This window comes from Triplophysa dalaica, chromosome 1 (assembly GCF_015846415.1).
Source record: "Triplophysa dalaica isolate WHDGS20190420 chromosome 1, ASM1584641v1, whole genome shotgun sequence".
Lineage (NCBI taxonomy): Eukaryota > Metazoa > Chordata > Actinopteri > Cypriniformes > Nemacheilidae > Triplophysa > Triplophysa dalaica.
Window position 1 is genome coordinate 25,463,862 of NC_079542.1, and position 24,870 is coordinate 25,488,731.

General features: G+C 39.1%; 1 protein-coding gene across 4 annotated transcripts in view; it reads left to right on the top strand.

Annotated features, from left to right (window-relative positions):
* The window catches only part of nlgn2a (neuroligin 2a), a 179,357-nt gene that overhangs the window by 44,270 nt on the left and 110,217 nt on the right, over positions 1-24,870 (top strand). Inside the window, exon 1 of one of the 4 annotated variants that reach the window (XM_056747231.1) lies at positions 9,365-9,496. The exons of the other annotated variants lie outside the window; for them this stretch is intronic. The gene's annotated coding sequence lies outside the window, so the exon portion shown is untranslated. Of the gene's footprint in view, positions 1-9,364; positions 9,497-24,870 lie in introns of those variants that run through there. 4 annotated transcript variants of the gene reach the window in all.

Here is a 24,870-nt window from a genome sequence, read left to right on the forward strand (position 1 = left end):
GCGAGAGAGATTTTTTACCTTTATGGGATGGCACCACAAGACGTCGTTCGTTTGCAGAACGTAGGGATCTGGCGGGTACATATGTCTGCATTAACGATTTAAGATAAGGTGGTGCCGAACCAGTAGTGGTCTTGTAGGCCAGGAGCAGAGTCTTGAATTTGATGCGAGCGACTACGGGAAGCCAATGTAGCTTAATGAGTAGAGGAGTGACGTGTGCTCTCTTTGGTTCATTAAAGATAACTCTTGACGCAGCATTTTGGATCATCTGTAGAGGTTTGGTTGTGCAAGCTGAAAGTCCTCCCAGTAGTGCATTGCAGTAGTCCAGTCTGGCCAGGACAAGAGCCTGGACAAGGATTTGTGTAGCATGCTCTGATAGGAAGGGTCTAATTTTCCTGATATTGTAGAGGATGAATCTACAGGACCGGGCAGTGCTGGCAACTTGATCAGTGAAGTTGAGCTGATCATCGATCACCACTCCCAGGTTTCTTGCTTTTCTGGAAGGTGTGATGGTTGATGAGCCCAGTTGAATGGAAAGGTTGTGATGAGTCTTCGTGTCAGCCGGGATTATTCTGTTTTTGGAAGGTTCAGCTGCAGGTGATGGGCGTTCATCCAGAGCGAGATGTCGGCTAGGCAAGCTGAGATGCGTGCAGAGACAGTCGGATCGTCAGGGCGAAAAGACATGTAGAGTTGAGTATCATCCGCATAGCAGTGATAGGAAAAGCCATGTTTCCTAATGACAGAGCCAAGGGATGTCATGTATACAGAGAATAGCAACGGACCAAGCACTGAGCCCTGAGGCACACCTGTGTCGAGATGATGGGACTCCGACACCTCACCTCTCCAAGATACTCTAAAGGACCTACCCGAGAGGTAAGACCTGAACCATTGTAGCACCATTCCAGAGACCCCCATTGCCTTGAGGGTGGACAGGAGGATGTGATGGTTAACGGTGTCAAAGGCGGCAGATAGATCTAGTAGGATAAGAACAGATGAGTTAGAGGAGGCTCTTTCCAGTCTCAGGGCTTCAATAACAGAGAGCAGCGCAGTCTCAGTGGAAGGACCGCTCTTGAACCCAGACTGGTTGCTGTCCAGGAGGTTGTTCTGGGTGAGGAAAGATGAGTGCTGGTTACAAACAACACGTTCTAGAGTTTTAGCAGCGAAGGGGAGTAGGGATACTGGTCTATAGTTTTCTAACAGTGCAGGATTAAGAGTAGGCTTCTTTAGTAGTGGGGTAATACGGGCCTCTTTGAAGAGTGTAGGAAATGTGCCAGTGGTGAGAGACGAGTTGATAATGTGAGTCAGAGAGGGAACAACCGATGAAGAGATGGCCTGGAGGAGATGGGTGGGGATGGGATCTAGAGGGCAGGTAGTCGGGTGTTTGGAAGAAATTACCTTGGAAACTGCCTCTTCAGATAGGCAAGAGAACGAGGGGAACAAGCATGTGTCAGGGGATTGACTGTGGTCCAGAGGCGGTGGCGCAGAGAATTGATTGCTGATGGTGCTCGTTTTCTTTACAAAGAACGATGCGAAATCGTCAGCTGTTAAGTCTGATGGAGGTGAGGGAGAAGGCGGGCAGAGGAGAGCAGAAAAGGTTTTAAAGAGAGTACGAGGGTCAGGAGAGTTGTTGATTTTAGTGTGGTAGTATTGTGTTTTCGCAGAGGAGACATCCGCAGAGAAGGAAGAGAGAATAGACTGGTAGAGAGAGAGGTCAGTGGGTTCTTTTGATTTGCGCCACTTTCTCTCAGCAGACCTGAGAGATGTGCGATGCTCACGGAGAACATCAGATAACCAGGGGGCAGAAGGAGATGCACGAGATGGTCTAGATCTAAGAGGGCATAAGATGTCTAAGCAGGAGGTTAGTGTGGAGCAAAGGGTACTGGTGGCAGTGTTAGCATCGAGGAGAGAGAACTGTTTAGCGGGTGGGAGAGTAGCAGAGACTGCAGAGGATAGGCGGGAGGGAGAGAGTGATCGTAGGTTGCGTCGGAATGTGACCAGTGGGGAGGCATGTGTAGTGTCTGGAGAAGTTAAGTCAAGATCAAGAGTGATGAGGAAATGATCCGACGTGTGCAGTGGGGTTACCTGGGAGTGATGGGTGAAGCAATAGCGTGTGTAGATGTGATCAAGTTATTTACCAGATTTATGGGTTGCTGAAGTGGGGACTCGCTTGAGGTCAAACGATGCAGTCAGGTTGTTGAAGTCAGCAGCCTGTGGTTTTTCCGGGTGGATGTTGAAGTCACCAAGTACCACCAGAGGAGTACCATCCTCGGGGAATGATGACAGAAGTGTGTCCAATTCCTCCACGAAGAGTCCAAGGTGCCCTGGGGGACGATATATAACTACAACATGCGTTTTAACAGGGTAGATGACAGTGACAGCATGAAACTCAAAGGCGGTGTTGTTGCATGAGGGTGCAAGCTGTTTGAATTTCCAGTCATTAGGAATAAGTAGACCAGTTCCTCCGCCCCTCCCTGATATGTGTGGGCTGTGGGAGAAAGTGCAATTATTGGAGAGTGCAGCCGGTGTGGCAGTGTCCTCGGGTTTGATCCAGGTTTCAGTAAGTGCTAAAAGAGAAAGACCCGAATGTTTGGCAATAGCTGTGATGAAATCTGCCTTGTTTACAGCGAATTGGCAGTTCCATAAACCAATAGGAAAGGTAATAGAGGTAGTGCTGGATGCTGAAAGAGTGCGCAGGTTGCTAGCATTAGCCATGCGTGGCCTTCTGCGAGTAACCGTTTGTGTACGAGATGTAATGACAGTGTGGATTTGGAAACACATAATAAAAAAGGAAGGAATGTACAAGACAAATAAAGATAATAGATAAGTGCAATAGTCAAAGTGCAGACAGTAATACTCAAGTGCCTTGTCTGTGTCGTTGCTCGGTGGAGTCGCACAGGTAGAGTCGATGGTCTTTACTCTCTTCGGTCTTCACACGATGAGGGCTGCACGCGACCGCTGCACGCGGTGGATAGTCTTACTTATATACCCGTTTTAGTCTAGCACTTGAATTCAGCAGGACACGCCTTCCAAAATCTCCCAATAACACGCCAATTAAACGCAACTGTTAACACGTGACTCAGCGTGACTCACCGGACGCACACAATGGAAACGGAACTGCGCTAGATTTGATAAGACACTCACAATAATCAATTAAACTTACGACTTTCAGATGATTCTCAAACTGCAACAAACTGCTTCTCCCACGAACTGGGCTTAAACAACAGTTTAAATACTTTAGCTGACGTTGGACACGCCTTCCAAAATCTCCCAATAACACGCCAATTAAACGCAACTGTTAACACGTGACTCAGCGTGACTCACCGGACGCACACAATGGAAACGAAACTGCGCTAGATTTGATAAGACACTCACAATAATCAATTAAACTTACGACTTTCAGATGATTCTCAAACTGCAACAAACTGCTTCTCCCGTTTAGGAAGGCCCTGTTTTGTTTAACAGTTTCATTATGTTTAGCCACTTGAATGCGAGCACCTTCATTGATTGCATGCTCAACCCTGATCCTGCCCATGCAACTTAATCTTGCACATGCACTCACATGTTCATTGCTATTTTCATGCCTTTTATATGCCCTGTCAAAGTTTGACAGATCTCCAATCCCCAATTTTGACCAAACAACACATCCATGAGATGGTTTCATCAAGAGACATGGCCAGCAGTACATTTTCTTTTTCACAGCACTTTCAGGCAGCCAGCTAACTTTGTCATACGAGGAGAGCTGAAAAGACCTGTTACTTTTCCCTATCTTTTGCACTAAATCAATCTTAGGTGTTGATCTGCCCTGCTGTTTAATTCTAAGTTTCTCCTCGTAAGGAAGACTTTCTAATGGCTTTGCCAAAATCAGGTCGACAATATTAGCACTGTCTGCCATCGTGTGAAGTTTGCTAGCTGGCTAGTTCAGACTATATGAAATAATGAACAAACGATCTAATATATATATATATATTTAACTCAACGGGAGGAAATGTGGGAATTATGTTAAACTGAAACAATGAATGTGGTGTGAAATTGTGTGAAATATATACGATGAAGGTTGCAGCAGTTTGTCTTTCAACTACACATGCAAAATCCGCAATGGGACTGAGTTGGAAATGGAGACACAGAGTGATACGCGTCATAATCTGAAGACCACACCCACACCAACCGTCTCTTTGCATTGCGAGAAGCTGCCGCCTCCTTGTCATTTATGATTTATAAAAAAAAAAGTGTCTAAAAGCTGATATGTGACAATGTGTATAGCAAACAAGCTAAAAAACCCCAAGAAATACGTTTTTATAAGCTGTCGACCCCCCAAAAAAAGCATTTTAGGACATAAAAGTGGATTAAAAAGAGATGACAGACCCTCCAATTATCACGCAGACGCTCGGAGTCCGGGCCGACATAATCGCAGCATTATCCAATGACCTTCTTGTTTCTAAGCACTGAAAAAAACTGTTTAAAGCAGCCCCATTGAAGTCAAATGTTAACATAATAGTACATATTTTTGACCATTCATTTTTTGACAATTATAGGGGAAGCTGAGCTTCCCATGCAGTCTTAAAGAAATCGCGTCTGGTTGACAGGTATGCTTTAATTACACTTTGTGTTGAAAGAGTGTTAGAAGAGAGTTTATTTATAAGCAAAAAAATCAATGATCATTATAATCATAAACAGTAATTTTTATTTGGTTTAGTAATGTATTAAACATGTTTGGATGTAGTTTTAGTGTTTCTTTTTTCTTGCCTCACCCCATGACTACTTCTTGGAAATGTGAGTCTAGAGCCCTGATGTAGATAGAAATCATTCTAAGTTAATAAACACATTACACTTCATTATGTAAGGTCTTTATATATGGAGGACCAGAAGAGTCTTTTGTAAAGCAATAAAACATTTCATTGTTTTATAACTAATTCTACAAAATAGGCATTATTCCATTTGTTTATTCAAATATAAATAGGCGCAATGATAGTCATTTATTATTTATTGTTTTGATGGGCAATACATTTTTTTTTGTAAAAATAATTTATAAATGAAGTATTAATCTATCAATAAATACTTCAAATTAAAAAGGGACTTAACAAAAACAAATTAAACAAGATAAATATATAATTTTAAAGTGCATTAATTCATTCCTTTATAAATAGTGGAATTTCAAAATGTATTTGAAAATGCAATTTAAAAGAGGAATAATGTTTTTTTTTTTGGAAAAGCAAACACACACCATACAGTAGATGCTACAGTGTACTGTCTATGAGGGACATTTTCTCCAAGAGTAGCGCACCACGCACCCTCTCGCGTTCCGGTTCCCCCGGTCTGCTTATGAACAGGGGCCCAACGGTGCTGAGGGAAGCAACTGTATCATGCTATCAATCCAAACTAAGCAAATCCTTGTCTTTTATTGTAATCTTTAGAAAACCACCACATTTACACGTTTAATTTGAAATTCCACTATTTATAAAGGAATTCATTAATGCGCTTTAAAATGATGTATTTATTTTGTGTTTTATGTTGTTTTTTAAAAGTCCCTTTTTAATTTGAAGTATTTATTGATGAATTAATATTTCATTCATTAATTATTTTTACAATCACGCTTTTTATTGCCCATTAAAGCAAAAAATAATAAATTACTTTATCATTTCGCTTATTTGTATTTGAATAAAAAAATGAGGTTAAAAACAAATGCATTAATGCCTATTTTTATTGTAGAATTAGTTATTAGACAATGAAATGCGTTATTACTTTACACAAGACTCTTGTGGTCCTCCATATTTATACACCTCAGAATTTCTGTCAAAAGATCCCCTAAAAATACACATTGGAATAAAACTGACCTGTTGCATGCACAAAGATTTCCCACATTTCTCACATTACAGGCACCGCAGCACACACATCGCTCTCCTCTCCTCTTGAAAAGGAAAAAAAACATGTTTTGTGTAATATGGCTACAGAGACAGTGAGGGGTTTATTGAGAACACTTCAGTGATCAGAAGCGGTGATCATACGCAACTGCCCTCTACCTTTCACTCCCTCACACACTCACTTCCTGTTACTCTGCCACAAGCTGGAGTATACTTAAACATGCTCCCTTGAGTATGCCCTACAGAATGACAGCTGCTTCAAAGGTTCAAGGGTACTCACTTTATCCCAGACGGACTGTTGACAATCTCAGATATTCAAACATTAAAAAATTCAGATGGTCCTTTCCTTTTCTGTTGCAATTTGTGATTCTTCCTCTCTGTGTCCCTCCTTCTCTTTTCTGTGTAAATCCTTTTTCTCCAAAAAATATTATATAGACTCAATTTTGAAATGTGATTGCATTGTGACCTTTAAACAAAGAAACAAAGCAAAAATAAAAATACAAGGGGAAAACAAATACATTGTTATTACTTTCGTTTATTTGATACAGAGTTAGCGCAGAGCGCTACTTCATTGGAAAAAAAAGCGAAAGACAGTATATATACAGTTGTGTTCAAAATTATTCAACCCCCACTGAAATTGATTGTTTTGGTCGGTTTGACATTGATTACGATCATTCAGTCATCCTGCTTACAATCAAATCAAAGAGGCACGTGTAGGTCAGACAAATATAACATAACATTTATAATGAAATAACCACAAATGTCTTTTCTGAGCTCACATCATTATCAGTTTTATTCAACCCCCAAGTGACATTCAATCTTAGTACTTAGTACAACATCCTTTTACAGTTTTTAAATGTGAAGCATAGCTTGACACAAGTGTCTTGCAGCGATCTACGGGTATCTTCGCCCATTCATCATGGGCAAAAGCCTCCAGTTCAGTCACATTCTTAGGCTTGCGCACTGCAACTGCTTTCTTTAAGTCCCACCAGAGGTTCTCAATTGGATTTAAGTCTGGTGACTGCGATGGCCACTTCAAAATGTTCCAGCCTTTAATCTGCAACCATGCTCTTCAAGCCCAAATCATGATTGACCCCCCGCCATGCTTCACAGTAGGCAAGGTGTTCTTTTCTTCATAGGCCTCCTCCAAAAATAGCGTTGATCCATGGGCCCAAACAGTTCTAATTTTGTTTCATCAGTCCACAGAACACTATCCCAAAACTTCTGTGGTTTGTCCACATGACTTTTGGCATAGTGCAGTCGACTCTTCTTATTCTTTGGGGACAGCAAGGGGGTGCGGCTGGGAGTTCTGGCATGGAGGCCTTCATTACGCAGGGTGCGCCATATTGTCTGAGCAGAAACTTCAGTACCCACATCTGACCAATCTTTTCTCAGTTCCTCAGCAGTCACACGGGGACTTTTCTCCACTCTACGCTTCAGGTAGCGCACAGCAGTCGAAGTCAGCACCTTCTTTTTGCCACGACCATGTAGCATTTCTACAGTGCCCTTTGCCTTGAATTTGCGAATGATGCTTCCTATGGTGTCTCTTGGTATGTTTAACATCTTTGCAATCTTCTTATAGCCATTGCCCTTCCTGTGAAGAATAATCACCTGTTCTCTTGTCTTCCTGGACCATTCTCTTGACCTCACCATGTTTGTAACCACACCAGTAAATGTCTAGAAGGAGCTGAGTATCACAGTCATTTTAAAGCTGCCTAATTGGTGCTTATTAGGCTTTATTGCTGCTCCCTGATATCCACAGGTGTTTTCAATACCTGATTGAAAACACTTAATTGAACCTCTGTTCTTCAGAGTGGTAGTCTTTAAGGGGTTGAATAATTATGTCAATGAAGAATTCACAAAAGAAACATTTACTTCTGTATTACAAAACTAATTGATGTCATTTTAGTTGCATATGGTTCTTTAAGAAGTCCTTGTAGGATTTCATTCTGAATACAATTACAAATGTACACTAAATTCCCTAAAACCATTTACAGCATTGGGGGTTGAATAATTTGAACACAACTGTATATATATATATATATATATATATATATATATATATATATAAACACACACGCATATATATATATATATATATATATATATATATATAAAGTACAGTATATATATATATTTACATGTGAATGCGCGTGTGTTTGTTATCCAAAATCAAGGGACTTTGTTTACAGTCTTTTTTAACACATAAAGATTCATCCTTCACCTTATAGACCTAAATTTACAAACACTATATACACATACATACTGCATCTACACAGCACACACGCAGAGTCAACTTTTATTGAAACGCTGTGCTCTGATTTTGTATAACCATGTTTTTGAAAGTGTATTTCACAGCCTTCATTATATACATACATACAAGTACAATAACGCATCCTGGGGCCATTTACACAGGTTGCTCTCATGTTCAACGTCACATCCATCTCTGTTAAAAGCCTGAAGTTGATGTATCTCTGCGTGTTATCCACCTAAATACGCTGTCAATATGCCACCATTAAACACATCAGATGAGATCAGACCGAACAAGAGAGATGGTAAATTATTGTTAGATGGCCAGGAATAGCCATGAAGCATTGGAGAGGATGAAAGTGCCTGTTATTCTCTTTGCATGCACCCACACATTTTCTTTTAACATTCACTCGTGGTAGCCAGCAAATGGGTTGAAAACCATTTTGAAGGATGTTTGTGTTTATGTTTGAGTGTGTGCGGGGGGAGCGTTAGCTACATTGTGGGGGTCTGACTGTTCCCACGAGAGAAACAGATTAATAAGCATACTTAATAAATTTGTAGTAAAATGCAAAAAGGTTTGTGAATAGGGTAAGGGAACGGAAAATATAATTAGCACGGTATTGAAACCCTAGTGAAAAATAAATATACTAAAATGTTTTTGAAATACATTTATTTCGTGCTATGGATACTGCAAATCCATTTACATCTTATGTACTTAATGAAAATGCACTGCGATTGTATTTGTGGTATACTAAATTGCTAAAATTGAGTAAAAAACCATATAAAAGTGACATTAGAACACAGGCTTATTATGAAGAAATGTTCATTTTGTGTAAATAGTACTCAAAATAAATGATAATAATAATATAGTTATTATTTATAAATAAAACAAGTTAATTATGATTTAATACAGTAAATCTGGTAATACATTTAAACTATACTTCGTAGTAATAAATGCATTTTAAATTAATTGATTGTTTTATTAGAGAACACATCAAATAAATGTGTTTTGTTTTTAGTGGGTATTTTATGCTTATAAGGTTTTTCCTTGTGAACATATGCACACAACCTAGTGTGCTGTTTGTTATAAATACTTGGGCCTTTGTGTTTATGTGTTTTTCACGTACTTGCTGCATTTCTTCAATGGGTCTTTAATGGCTGTGTTGCCATGGCCACCTCCTGTCTGCACGCTTAGAGCAATGGATTTTTTGTGCGACCGCTGAGAAAACAAGCCTTTGGAAGACATTTGCACGCATGGAAAATATTAAGACTAAATGACGACCCAGCACCAGAATGATTATGCATTTATCTATTAGAATTGCATAACTCTGAAGCATACACAATGTACAGCAGTGACATCTCAATGGATCAAAGATATGATTCATCAAAACGTAAGTTTTGCCTTTTTATTTTCTAGATCAGTGACCGAATATAACAATCAATCACAAGCCTAAAGTACAGCTTAATGGTTTTGTAAATCATGGCACATGGCAAATGAATTTGTAACTGAGATACCCTGCAGTAAAACAAGCTTAAATTGCGTTCAGATCGTCTCTTGTTGTTGATGAGATAGTAGCGATCCCGAATAGCTTGTGTAGTTGTTATTATTTTGCGAGTTTATTGGCTGCGTTTAAATTCATGACAGCTCATTATTGCAAAGAAAGTTGTTTGCTATAAATGAAAATAGTTCTTGTCTTTGTATATTCTGGCATCAGTTGAGAAGAAAGCCTGGGAGAGAGATATTTTAATACCGCGTAAGACAGAGTGTCTGTAATGAAATTTGCAACTCGTGTTCAGACGGGATCTTTAGGGAAAAGAAAATATTTAGAGTAGCTTCCTGTGCTTCTCTTGAAATAGGCCATCTTATAAGATACCAATTTAGGAAAACACATAAGCATTTGCACCGATTCACTTTCTGACGAACGAATGCCAAATACCATTAAGTCTGATACACAGACTGGCATTTTATTCCACAAGGGCTTACTTCTATGTGTGCCTTTGATTTAGCTGTATGTAATAACACGCTGGATGAAAAAAGCCACGAGGGCTGTGATCTATGGTCGCCTGCATCTGAACAGCAAGATGCATTTGTCTCAATGATTTTTTACTCTTATTTAGAGTCGAACTCCAATGGCCGTTCTATACCAGCCACGTGGAATGAATGGACCACATCGCCATTGTCGGAATACGTGCCAAGTCTTTGGCAGAAGTTTTCCTTTCTTTTTTATCTAACTTTTAAGCATCCCATAAATAGTTTTGCACTAGGGATAGAGTTCTCATTCTCAAGGAAGAAAAAAAATCTGTTTTATGGCTACCAGAGGCCAAAATGTCTGCTTAATGACTAAATTTAAATGTCAAATGTCAAACACATGCAGGGAAAGGGCGTTTAATATCTCGCCGTAGAATTTTGACCCACCGGCTGAAATACAGGTATGGTAATTCAATTTGATATCCAGTTTAGACAAGTTTTAAAATATTTGATTTATCAGAAGCTCTTCCAGCCATGTAATAGCGGTGAAAGGGGGTCTTGTTGCCACACAGGGAAGTTGTCACAGGGGCTGTTGCTTTAAGGCCCTTTTACATTTATTTTTGTGTTTTCTCCTTTGAACAATAACTGCACTGTTTGTTTTTGATATTAGTGTCTGATAACAAGTAAAAGTAAAAAGGGTAAGTTAATCTCAAAATCAAAATAGTGTTATTTTTTACCAACCCACATGACGTTCAACATGTTTTAAGACCTCCCATCGTCTTGGGAACACTAATAAAGATATTTTAGGTGACACCCTAGAGATTTCCATGCATCCTCATAGACATCATGGTTAAAGTTGTTGTCAAGGCCCAGAAAAGTACTAAAGACATCCTAAAGTTGGTCCATTTGCTAATAGTGGCTCAATAGATTTTTTTTAATTGACGTCAATATTTTAAGTTCAAAAAACAAATTAATATAACAACTTTTTGCTTGGAGAACTAAAGCATGTGTGCACCCATTGCTAACAAAACATAAACATATGACTCAGTTTCACTTACCATGTGCATTCATGTCCAGTATCTTTTAGCGCTAGGACCACTCCATCTATCAGTTTCAAACAATCTCCAAATCCAGCTTTGCGAACCCATTGAACTTTGCTAACCCAGTGCTCTCTCTCTCGCTCTCCCTGGTTGTATCTCTGGTTGACGTGTGGGCGTGCTTTTCCGGGAGAAAAATTGTTAAAGAAAGGTTTTTTTGTGTTTGAAAAAAAGTTTCCGAAACCTATACAAACGCTGGGGGAGTGTGTCGAGCACAGAAATACTACGACATGTCCAACTCGTTTTTTGACAAGTTGACCATGTTAAGCATGAGAAGTCAGCACATTCAACATTGTAAAGAAGTCTGAATGAATGTAACACGCTTGCACATCCACTTTAAGTAAGTCAACTATTGATTTTATATGTTTTTCGTACAATATATGATTTTAATTAAGTATGCATACACTGATACAAAATTTCTCCACCATAACCGATTGCCATTGCCGATTCTGAAGATCAATTTAATGTTGGTTAACCCTCTGAATGTTATTTATTCACATAATGACCGGGCCCGGTTCCTGCAAGGTGCAAAAGGGTGGGCTAGCAGATATCCTGGGTGGGAATTTACCACAAACATATAAAGCCACAAAAAAATTAAGAGACCATATCATGTTTTTTGATAAGAATGTGTTTTGGTAAAATCTAAATTTTTGTTTATTTCTGTGAACTTCTAACAACATTTCCCCAAATTTCATATAAAATGTTGTATTTTTTGCAGAAAATGAACTGAAGAAAAAAACGTGTGAACGATCTGAGCCAGAAAACGACGATCTGCGTTTTTAAAACAGAAAAATTGCCAAAAATCTAAACAAGATCTTATTTAGTTTTAAGCAACACAAAACTAATGTTTGTGAGTGTTAGAAAAAGTAACAAAAATATTTGTAAAATATTTTGTTTATCTCCATAAAATGGAAGGAAGGAGGCGGGAACCGGCAAACATTCAAAACATTTAATAAAGTAATATAACAGCCGGCGCTCCCTCACGGACGACCGCCGGCGAACAAAACATGAACATAAATATAAATACAAACATAACACAAGTTTGGACCCGGTCCTCTCTCTTCGACGGTCCGGTCGCTCGTTCCTTTAATATGCTCCCAATCTCCTACGTGATTCGAGCCCGGTGTGCGAGACCATGGTCTCGCCCCGCCTACTCTACTACAATATTTTTTTATGAAATAACCCTGTTTTTATTATTAGTTTATTGTCATGCTCTCAGGCTTTCATATTGCTCACTGTCACTCGTAAGGTTTACTTTTGTTGGAATTCAACAAACACTGCAATATATGACTTCAATACATGCAGGATTGAAATGATTTATGATGTTATAAATATAAAAAACACAGAGAGATTAAAACAAAAATAATTACCTTTAATAATTACCTAAATTATTTTAATTACCTTTTATAAAATAATTGTGTGCGTTTGATTTTACTGATGTTTTACGCATAAAGCGGTTATGTTAACTGGACACTGTTTATAGCAAAAAACTCCTGTTTTAATGAATGAATTTTATAACACTGCACAATGCACTTTACATCATATCTAACTTTGTTTATGATGACTGTGCCTGCTTAAAAAAAAATATTTTGCACAGTGTTTGCTACCACGTGCAGCATGATGTTTGAGATTGAGGGATATTTATTTCTGAAGCGGGAGCTTTGGAAGATGGAGTTTTCAGTCATTACTGATGGTCAACAGGTTAAAATCTAGCCTATTGCAACCAAATAATAGCGGTTTGTTAACGACACCAAAATAAGACCGTAAAATCTCCCGTTATAATAAATTAATCAGACTTTACTGCACAATTACTTTTACATGCGGTTTATAATAAACTAAAAGCAAGCGTGCAGTGTACCTAAGATTCCTTTTGCACAGTAATTTTCTTCCACAATAGCATTTACCATACTTCTCTGTTACAAACTAAAGCCGCTATGTGAATGAAGAGTGGCATTGCTTACAGCCAATAGAAAAATACTGCACTTGTTGTTGTTATTTTATTATTCTCATTGGGTGGGCAAGACAGACGTTTAGGTGGGCTTAACCCACCCCTGCCCATGCCTGGAGCCGGCCCTGATAATGACTTTTAATATTGAACAACAAACTGGGGATGTTTCTTAACATTTCTTTACACAGAGCACAACATTTCATGCATTTTCCTGTCCTCTTTTTTGATTGACAGGATATATTCCCTGAAGATGTAGTAAAAAATATTAGACCCAAATTAACTCTTTCACCACCATTGACGAGTTACCTTGTCATTAAAAAAAAGTTCCCCGCCGAAGATGAGTTATTACGGCAATCAGTGTTTGTACTGTTATACAGCAGGTGGTGCTGTTACACACCTTTGGGAAAAAGTAAAGAATCCCAGAACTTAGAATGTTTATTTCTTATCGGTTTTTAATGATTGGTCTGAGTGTAATCTGGGCGGAATCTTTGACAAAAAACGTTAATTATCTCAGCTGTTTAATCAAAGTGATGCATTTTCGAAGAAACCTACAAAGATCTTGTTCTAAAAGAAAAAATGAAGATTTCTTCTACGGTTTCTTTTGTTTAAAAACAGAGACTTTCATTGGACATATTATTTGTCTATATATTCTTTACAGAAAATTTACTGTGAGCCATTAAAGTTTGGTGAAAATGTTAAAGAAAACGCTGGCGTAGGCTGGCAACATTTTTTTTAAAAGCTGGCGGGGAAAGAGTTAACACAACATCTGTTTTTTCTGCGCGTCACATTATATAATCACACATATTTATTCATATAAATTGTACCGTGGCCGCTAGGTGTCACTGCGCTGCAACAGAAGAAAACACATGCAAACACAAAAAAACACAAGCAAATTCAGAAAGCATCTTCATTAGTTTGGCGACACATGCCCTGCAAGTACTCGAAACACAAACAAACACAGAAACGCGCTGCAAATTCTCGCAACACAAACAAACACAGAAACACGCTGCAAATTCTCGCAACACAAACAAACACAGAAACGCGCTGCAAATTCTCGCAACACAAACAAACACAGAAACGCACAGCAAGCTGCACGGACGACAACAAAAGTATTTCCGGGGGCCCCAAAAACTGATGCACCTGATTGGGTCGCGCTTCATTTTGACTGTTCAAATTCGTTAGTGGAGTCTGACTTTTTTAAACAAACACAGAGCCAGAAAAATTATATTTTATTTTCTAGAATATGACACGTTTATGTAGATTAAAAAATCCCAACAGTATATACAATTAACCAACTCCAAATAAAAAAACACAATCATTTACCAATAATGTTAATTCACAACATCATATATAATATTAAAACACTGAATTGACCGTTTTTGTAAATTACATACTTTTATTTAACAAAAGTTTTGATAGATGAAGCATATTGATGCTACGCGATCTGGTGTCATGAGGTATGGAGTCCCCCCTGAAATTCATTTCCCTTTAGGACCCCAACTGGTACAAAAATTCAAATTTTTGTGAATGTTCGGTAAGCGCTAGGGCTAGCTTTTTTTTGCAAGCTCTAGCTAACCACAAAGTTCTATGCTATGCTAGTGGATACGTAAGCTAGTTTAGTTAATTAGATTTCTTTTATCCACATTTTTCTGTTCTCTATCTGTAACACGAGTCATAGACCGATAAAGTATATGTTTCTGTGAGAAGAGAATATTCAATATATATATACAATATATATACAATATACAATAACAATATATATATTGTTTAATTTCACTATATGTGTGCAATTAATTTCAGTTAATCACACCAAAAGGGTGCAATTGATCGGAATTCAAATTTGTTTTATCTTTTGACAGCCCTAAATATAAGGTAACACTTTACAATAAGGTGCTATTTATTTACAGTTAGTTAATGCATTATCTCAAATGAACTAACAATGAACAATACTAATACAGCATTTTTTTTAATGTTATTTCATGATCATTTCGAAATTTACTAATATATTATTAAAATCAAACTTTGTCACTGTTAACATTAGCTAATGCAACATGAACTAACATGAATAATTGCATTGACGTAACATTAATTAATATATGCTGAAAAACTACATTGTTCATCGTTATCTAATGTTAGCTAATGCATTTTCTAATGTTAACTAATAGCATCTTATATGTTACTTTATAGGAAAATTATTTTAATGTTTAATTTATATTCATATGAATTAATTTTAATATTTTATTCCATATAAATAGTTCCCATAAATACTCTAAATGTCAAACACTCAACAGTTATTGATTCTTTGCAGAGGTCTACCGGAAGTTAAGTTTGGGCCACGTAACGTTTGTTTATGTTGTTGCTGCCTAAACAGTCTATAGAGAATGAAAACATAAATATTAACCTAATATGACAACTACCCTTAGTCTCTATTCAAAATCGTGTCCTTTACATATTAAAATAATTTGCATTTTAAATCTTTCTCAGTTATATCAGTCTATAAGAAGTATCAGTCGTCGACGGCAGGACGAGAACATACAAAATTTTACTCAGATTTTTTGAAATACCCAGTATCTTCACAACCCCATTTATTTTCTTTTTGATACCCTTTATTTCCCATCCTTCTTTCCCTGTATGATCTCTAACTGAACGAATTTGCAGTGCTCATAAAACAGTGGGCTGCTGTGTGTCTTGTCTTCTGTCACCAGGGAACATCTATAATATGACACCCGACGTTGCACTCCCCAGCGAAACCATGTCACAGCTCGGCACTATCTAATAAACACATGTCTTTATTGATCCAAAGTGCCATATCCCTCTCTTTCCCCATGCACTCAGCTGAGAAAAACTTTGTTAGCAGGCAGAGTAAGAGTCACGCTGGCTTAGACTTTCATATCTCCAATAACAGAGGAGAGTTGAGGTTGAGGTGCCGCTGTGTATTCAAAGGTTTTGCGGGGTCGGGACTCAGCAGAGATGGGTAGGTGGGAACTTAATAACTATGTGTGGTTATGACTCGGAGGCAAGGATATCGTCGAGTGGGTGTCAGCGTGACAAAACTGGAGATTTTTGTAGAACAGATGTGACTGCAATTTTGAACTGTGTTTGGATGTTTGGAAGGGGACTTTATGTGGACTAAAATAAATTTAAACTTCATGTATCGCCCAAAATGTAGCTTTTATTATTATTATTCTGACATTTTTCTTTAAATGAAATATACGTATAGACATGTAACATCTGTTGACACATCGTGTGATGTTGCTTAGGGCATCTGACATGTTTTTTAGAAGTTTATGATGTGTACACGTGTGAGTGTGTACTTGAGATGGGTGAAGACAAACCGTGCTAAGAAATGTTCAGGTTTATCATAATACCACAATAATTTTAGAACCCTCACAAATCAAACTTAAACCTAGCTGAATTGCACTGTACCGGGCGAGAACGAGATTTTTCAACTTGCGTGATTCGTGCAATTCGCGTGATTCGCGCCGCCTCATCATCCCATGACCAGGGCTTCATTCGCGCGATTCGCACCTCAAGTAGGTCTATCGCGTCTTTGCATTGACTTAACATGTAAGTCACTCGCGCTTGACGCACCATTCGCGTTTGGTCTGAACACAACATAACGTTACTGTGAAATTACCACATCAAACGTGACGTGCTAACATGGATGCAGCTTTGAAGCCGCCGGGTTTGCTTCAGGGAAAATTTATTTTTAAGAAGCTTCACAATGGAAACATCGACAAGACTAAGGTTGTTTGCACCTTGTGCAATGCGGAATTGGTTTAAAAAAAAACTTTCTCTCAACAGGTAGTGGTCTAGCTTTAGTTGAAACCAGTAAATTTGCATTGGCACCTAATGTATAATGGCTCCTGTATGACATATCGCTTGTTGCTCCCTAACTCTTTGTAAGTTGCTTTGGATAAATGCGTCTGCTAAATGACTAAATGTAAATGTACTGTAGGAGCTCTTCCAGTCTCAAGTACCACCTAAACGCAAAGCATCTCTTAGCTAATGCGGAAGTAAACACAAGTACATCTTATTGAACATCATTTATTTTCATCACCAATTATCATAGTAGAACAGCTTTCTCAAGCAGTTTGTGATGCATTTTGGAAACAGGAGATGAGCCCCTGGTCTAATGCGCCACCAGGCTTGAGACATCGGTTCTCAAAGACTTACTTTTAGTCATTATTTGGGTAGCACACATATTCTGAATGCCTTTGGCAGAATTCAAATGAGCCATTTTAATCTAGATTAAAAAAAAAATCTATGCCCACCACTTGTCTAAATGGAGCTATTTTGTTAATTGGCTATTAATTCATACAGACAAACAATTTAAAACTTAACCATTACTGGTCTGCTACTAACTGGCCACTTCAAAGGGCACTTCAGAATGAAGGATTTCGAAGGGTATGACTGATGGTCACTTCTGGCTCCCATGATTCTTTGCGCAGGTTCTTTGCGTGGTGATGCCCCCTCTTATGGGCGTGGGAGGATGACGCAGAAGGGCACTTTACGAAACAGTTGTTTGGTCCCCTGCACCCTTTAACCCTTCAAAGCTCTCACCCCTGAGGGTAAACCTTTCGAAGGGCTTAGGGTACAGGGATTAGCCCTTCGAAATGGAGCAAAGGGTTGGACTTTTGAGGCTGCGTGCTTTGAAGAACAAGTAATTACATTTTTGAAACAATTTTAACAGAGGGACGCCCTATTTGTCCTGCACAACCAACAAAAGAAAATCAAGCCTCAGGTTCACATGCAGCCGAGGGATAAAGGAAGCTAGACATCAACGTTAATTGCGCTCTCAATTTGAATATTTCTCCTAAACAAATGCTTTGATTCGCCTCAAAAGACCTTTGTTAAGGCCACATAGCTGTGACAAGGAGTTCTTTGATTGACGGATGCACATTTTGGAGCTTCAAAAAGTCGACTCCCATTCACTCACATTCTACAACTTGGAAGGAAAAGGATACGTGGTAATACTTTGACTGCATTATTCTTCAAGAAGAAATATTTAGTCAGGCATTGAGGGTGAGTAAAACATTGGGAAATTTTGATTTGATTATAGATATTCTTTAGCAAGTTTTCCCCCAAAAGTATAACTAGATCAGAAAAACAGAGCTAAATTCTAGACCAATTAGATTCTGATCTGTGAGGCAACACACAGACACAGACAAATACGAAGAACAATTTTTAACAATTAGACCCTGCCCTATTACAGATCCGTGACCAAGGTGAACAAACAGCCATCAGATGATTTCTCTAGTTAATTTTTACTATCATTAGACAGACAGAAGCTTTTACCGAGCGTAATTTGCCACAGTGATGTTTTGAAACAGGTCAGAACGTGTTGCCCGGATTTTGTGGGTTTAGCTACAAGTGTGTACTTGCTTTGCACTAATACCATAATCATGTGATTTATTCTGTGTATGTATGCGTGTGATGCTTTTGTAACTCTCTATTTCCTATAAGCAGCAGTGTCAGAAATGTTGCCCCACAGGTTATGGTTACAACGACAAATGCTCCTAAAAATACATAAGAGTTACTCCACAGTTAAAATAGGATACTCTCTTTAGTCTGTCCTAGATACTAACCATCATCTTGTTAGCGCTACAGCAGCTACTTTTAGCAAAGCTGTGACACGGATACAGTATCACGGATGAAGGAGGAGAATGTTAAAACCAGGCTAGTGCTAGTGAGCAGCAATGAGCTGAAATAACGTAGATCAAAAATACGTTGTAACGGACCAGCTCACGCATAGATTGGCATGATAAGTCAAGCAGCTGCAAGCCAACTACTGTCGTAAAAAGATCATACGATAATAAAAACACCATTTGACACAAACATTTATTAAATTAGATCTCTACTCGTATCAACCAACCAACGGGACTTTACACGCGGAAGGGGTGGCCCCCAGACTAGCTGCACAGCGGTACGCAGGCACACAAGAATGCCCGAACGTTCCCTTTTTATACGTTCCAGGGGGGCATGTGATTGGACGAACAGTACGACAAGCGCGGGAACTAGTTAATAGACAGCCCATGCTGTTTGTCCCACTACAATCTATCCCCCCTCAAGGATCGTCGCCCCGACTATCCAACAACCGGATCAGCTACTTAGTCCCATGGCCTAGAAAGGGCCATACCATACTTCCGACCTGCTGACGAGAAGCTTCCACCATGCTCGTCTTGGTGACAATCTTGTAACGCTTGGAAAACTGAACGTGGAGCATCAGCAACCTGCAGGAAATGTGTCCCTAGTAGGCCTTGACCACCAGTACGTTGCATCGAGGCACTACTTTCCCCACAAAGCTCCACGTCCAATTACACGTAAACTGCTGTTAAAGACTGGGTCCCGCGGAATAAAGACCAATCTATCTATCAATCAAAGCAACAGCAGTACCCACAGGGGATTCTGCAGAATGCAGATCCCCCAGAAGGGCCAGCCATCGGCCTAGATGAAGCAATAAGGCCTGGTTCTTGACATAACTGCTTGTGATGAGATCTCTCAACTCTCACAATTCGTCCTCCATCATAAGGTACCCACAAAGGTAAACACACAGGTTTGTTAGTGTAAGTCTCTTTTAAACAATACATCCATGCATGGACTACTTAGGCACATAATGCACACTTGCATTCACACATACACAATAGCAAAGTTTTCCAGGGACAGATATGCTAGCGACGGAGCCTGAGATTCCAAGTCACACTTATTACATAACCAAGTGCACAGGTCACACCACATAGTACATAGTAAGATCACATGGCAATCCACGGCACTCTGTGACATAAGGCGCACCACCATACGAGGCAATTTGTATGCCCAGGGCCAGTGAATCAACACTTCTGCAAAAACGCAAATATACTGTATAACAACAAATGAAAAGAAAAATAAACATTTCTAAACTAGGAATGAACAACGTAAATAAGCAAAATAACAAAATTCTCCACTGGTTTGCAGCAAAGGGAGAAATTAACAGCAGAATTGCACAGCAGTATTGAGTCCATGGAATTAATGAGAAATGTTTACAAAATTCTCTACATTTTGTTATAAGAATAAACCTTCTTGGTTTTGGGATGAATAAGTATCCTTTGTTTTATTCAGAATAGTACAGAATGATTTTGGCTACAGTATAAGAAAGTAAAAGGTGCAAGATTTTTCTTTTCGTGTTTCTGTTCATAGCATTGTTTTGCTATATCCGTAAAATTAGTATTAATTTAATTCAAGTTTATTTATATAGCGCTTTTCCCAATGTGCATTGTTCCAAAGCAGCTTTACAGGAGCAAATAAGAAAATCACAGAAAGGTAAAACACACCCCAGTGCATGTTGTTTTTATAGAGCAAGCAAGATCATTCTAATGATTAATATCTAATAAATAAATGCAGTCTCCTGGTGAGCAGGCCACCACTGCCCTGCTGTGGCGAGGAACCCAAACTCCAATGATTAATTAATGGAGAAAAAAAAACTTGGGAGAAACCAGGCTCAGCCGGGAGGGCCAGATCCCCTCTGACATGTCATAGCTGCACTCAGTGACCCCGATCAAAAGCCACCTAGCAAACATCCACGAAGATGAATGAGAGCCCACCACCCGCAACCCAGATTTAGATTTATTTTGCTTTCTTTCGTTTTTGAGCACAGCTTTTATACGTGCGCATCATTGCGTATATCTGGTGTCTAAATCATGTGTCAAATAAGTTTACCACTTGTAGCCACAAGGGGGCCCCCTACGCGTTTGCGTGGTGGTTTACAAAGCTACTGTGTGTGTGGGTGCCACACTGCAGTGTCGACAGTGTTTTTGCATTCCTTCACACACACACCTGCCAACTTTCGGATCACATAAAAAAATCATCAGACATGTCATAGGCAATAATATACTAATATACAGCCTGTTTTCTGACATTCAGCCACATTTGTTTGTGTGGGAGGAGACTGTTTGTACACTTCATATCCATTGCTTGGCTCAGAGATTGTGAGATGACACTGGTATGCCTCTCATTGCATACATTTCCATAACCACAGTTTATATGGCTTCTCACAGTGTGTAATATTAGTCTATATGGATGTTTGGGTGGGTGTCAGGGTGGGGCGTAAAATGCGTGGGAGACAGAATATTAATCAGATGATAAATTGAAATTGTGCCTACAGGGTGTGTGTTATTGCGGTAAAGATGGAGGATATGAGAGATGAAAGTGTGTGTAAGTGTGTTTGCATCTAAGCCCATCCTGTGCTGGTTAATAGAGCGTTTACTGGCAGCATTTGATCCCAGCAGAAACTGAAGGGCCTCAGCAGCAACCAGGTCACCAAAATTATGAGATTTTGTCGTGCAGTCACACTCCAGGTGACAGTAAATCCTTTTCACTTCCTACTGAGTTCAGTCTCGCTGGACCTTTTAAGTGAAAATTACATTACTGATATTCCACTCTCTGTGAGACGATACCCCACACATGACAAACACTTTGAGAATCACAATCACTTTCAAATGGTATGTTGCCTCCATCCTAACATGTTTTTACTTAACAAGAAAACTGTGGTAGAAAGTCTCCAATTGTGTCTACAAGGCAGTTACACTTCACAGCGATATATTGCTAAGAAGTTGCTCTTTCATAGATCGGGAGCTCTTTTGCTTCTTTAAGTAGAAGTGCTCTCTCAGATGTTTCTTTTAAAATTCCTTAAAATAAATTATATTTCAAGTTTTCCAGCCAATTGAAACAGTTCTTACCAGTTCAAGAAAACACGATTACATGTCCCCAATTTTATCATCGCTTCACTGGCTACCCATTAGGTATCGTATTGATTTTTTTCCCAATTTAAATCTAGATTAAAGACACATCTTTTTACCCAACCTTTCACTAATGCATAGTAAATGAACATCAGCGACGCTAATTATTCTCTTTCTGCCTCCGCCTCGGGATGCCCATCCTGAGGTAGGGAGAGATTCTGCCAGGCCCAGATGAACGACATATGCACATGCCCAACCATCCCGGCTCCATCTAAGGCAATTCCATCACCAACCAAGAGCAAAGACGGACTACTTGTCACATTAATGCTAAAAGTTACAATACTTGGTATTTAATGCTAAACTTACATCACATGACAGCAGTTTGAAGTTATAACTGCATTCAGTGGCTCTGATTGGAGGTTGCTGGGTGGGTGTTTGTAGGGAGTGGAGGTGCTCGTTGGTTGTGGTTGGGGTGATTTTATTTCTTGGGGCTGTTTGGTCTTGTTTTGTGGTCGATGTCGGACAGCAGAGGAATAAAGTTACATTATGTCATTACTATTTTCCCTGGTTGTTCCTCTGTTTTCTTGTGAAGATCGGTGGGACCAGGTTGGACCTGCATGGTTTCGGCGAGTGGGACTTCCTGGGGACTTCCTGGGTTGCGGGTGGTGGGCTCTCCCTATTCGTCGTGGATGTTTGCTCAGTGGCTTTTGGTCGGGGTCACTGAGTGCAGCTATGACACATCAGAGGGGATCTGGCCCTCCCGGCTGAGCCTGGTTTCTCCCAAGTTTTTATTTTCTCCATTAATCAGTCATTATAGTTTGGGTTCCTCGCCACAGCAGGGCAGTGTTGGCCTGCTCACCGGGAGACTGCAGTTATTTATTAAATAATTTATTTATTTGATATTATTTATTAGAATGATCCTACGTGTTTTATAAACACTAGGCACAGTGCTGTGTTTTACCTTTCTGTATTTTTCAGTTTTTCTTATTTGCTCCTGTAAAGCTGCTTTGGACATTGCACATTGTGAAAAGCGCTATATAAATAAACTTGAATTGAATTGTTCATCACACAGATTTTGACATTGATATCTCTTCTGAAACTCTATATTACACAAGCAAAGTTCACTAGTGTCTTTTAGTTCCTGTCTCACACAATGGGATCCATGATATATGTGGGTGTATGTGTGTATGTTCATTACTTTGGGATTGTGTAGTCTCATAGCTCTTGCCATTGTCAGTCAATTGCACAAATTCTGGGTTCACACCAAACGCGAATTAAGCGATACGAATGCCATGAACACGCATCAATTGCGTCTTCTGCGAAAGTTGAAAATATTTGTCAGATCGCGTCACTCACTTGAAAATAACTAACTTTTCCCCCCCCGAGTAATAAAGTGTGTGGAACTCGATTGTTTGCATTTGGTGTGAACCCAGCATAAGACTCCCTCATGGCCAGAATATTGGTGGAATGTCTAAAAATATGTCAAAAAGACGAGAGACACGTCTACCGCCATATCTTCACCTTCTCTCACATCGGCACACACTGGCATGAATATTATTAAGTGCCAGATTGACTGAATAAATTGTGTGATTTCTGGATGTGTAATGATGACACGTACACAAACTGTACACTCTCATTGTTTACCTCCAGGCCTCCACCATACAAATGCTGTGGCCATGGTGGTTAACAACCACTGCTCTGGCATTTAGGGCCGACTTTGTCCGGGCATAAACTGTCATAGTTAATATTGGTCAAGGTGACAATAGTTGGCGATCACGTCCAACCTTTCCTGGTTTAAGGCAACCCAGCGGCCCTTGTAATTCGAAGCACAAACCTCTGCTGTTTGCAAACTGGAGCGTACTGGCTGCAATCTCTTTCACAGAATCTTTTTGTTTTCCTACTATCCAAATGCTTTTAAATGAAAATCCTAACGCCATCAGTAAAGAGAGCTTGTATTTTTGAGATTGAGCACCCTGTGATCATTCTGTTAGTAGATGTATGTAACTAGGACAAGTGCTGGTGGGGCGGCTGCCTGCTTCTCTCTGTCTCGGGAGCACAGACTGTGATGGATAGACGTGACGAGAGATTGATGGACTGATCAAGAGCTATTCTTTCTTTGTCAAGAGGAATGAATGTTTAAAGCTTCATCAAACACCTACTCCCATCACCTGTATACTGCAGTATCTCTCCACACCTGGAAATATTTAGGTTTGTGCATTTGGGCACATTAAAACGGAAGAGTTCACAAACTAGGTTTTGAGATTTAAAATGCGTCTTTATTTATTCAAGAGTGTGTATCCTATAGGGGCATACTGTGTGTTGAAAACATAGGGTTTTATCTTCAAAGTTTAAGGACTAAACAAAATGAAGTCTGAATTAATTTAGGTGAAGACCTTATTGATAGTCTTTCACTTGATTGCCTTTTTGTTCTTTCTCGCAGGCAGCTGTTGTCAAGTCGTGTAGTATAGATCTATTTCACCAAAGCCTGTTTTTAAGCATAGATTTTGTCTCGTCTAAAGATATTGTGCTTTTATGTAGGTCCAGGTAATGCACAACAAGTTCTAGAGTGCTGCAAACCTCTACATTCCCTAGTTCATTTAAAATGCATTTCTTTCATACTAAACTAAGTAGTTAAATGTATTACCATTTACTGACAACTTAAAATTATAATCAAACTTTATTTGGAGTACTACTTGGACACAATGCACATTTCTTAATATTAAGGCTAAAATGAGTTTTAATGTCACATTTTATAAGGATTGCGTGATTTTTTTAATTATATCAGTCTTTCTCTGCAAGATATTGAAATGTGCTTGAAGTAAACTTGCAATGTATAGATGTATTTTACTATATTTATTTTTCACTATGGTTTTAGTATGGTTGGTGTATTGCAAGGTAGCATGACGGCCATAATCTGACTAATGACAGTTTTAGACAACTGAATCTAGTTAGACTTTTAGAGATTCAATTTGCTGTATTTTGAATTAATTTTAAACTGATCCCAGCTCCTTTCATATTGTCACAATGCATCATGTGC